The following is a 659-nucleotide window of genomic DNA, read 5'->3' on the forward strand; positions in this document are numbered from 1 at the left end:
TCATTAGTCCGGGCACTGAGTTCAAGAGCTGTGATAATGTTACAGCTCCATTAAACTGATTAACCCACACTTGGATATTGTGTTCAGTCTGGTCGCCTCATCATAGGAACGATGTGGAAGCTTTAGAGAGGGTGCAGAGGAGATTTACCAGGATATGGTCTGGGTTAGAGAGGGTGCAGAGGAGATTCACCGGGATATGGTCTGGATCAGAGAGGGTGCAGGGGAGATTCACCAGGATATGGTCTGGGTTAGAGAGGGTGCAGAGGAGATTCACCAGGATATGGTCTGGGTTAGAGAGGGTGCAGAGGAGATTCACCGGGATATGGTCTGGATCAGAGAGGGTGCAGGGGAGATTCACCGGGATATGGTCTGGATCAGAGAGGGTGCAGAGGAGATTCACCGGGATATGGTCTGGGTTAGAGAGGGTGCAGAGGAGATTCACCAGGATATGGTCTGGGTTAGAGAGGGTGCAGAGGAGATTCACCGGGATATGGTCTGGGTTAGAGAGGGTGCAGGGGAGATTCACCGGGATATGGTCTGGGTTAGAGAGGGTGCAGGGGAGATTCACCGGGATATGGTCTGGGTAAGAGAGGGTGCAGGGGAGATTCACCGGGATATGGTCTGGGTAAGAGAGGGTGCAGGGGAGATTCACCGGGATA

This window comes from Hypanus sabinus, chromosome 11, assembly GCF_030144855.1.
Source record: "Hypanus sabinus isolate sHypSab1 chromosome 11, sHypSab1.hap1, whole genome shotgun sequence".
In the NCBI taxonomy this organism is placed as follows: Eukaryota; Metazoa; Chordata; class Chondrichthyes; order Myliobatiformes; family Dasyatidae; genus Hypanus; species Hypanus sabinus.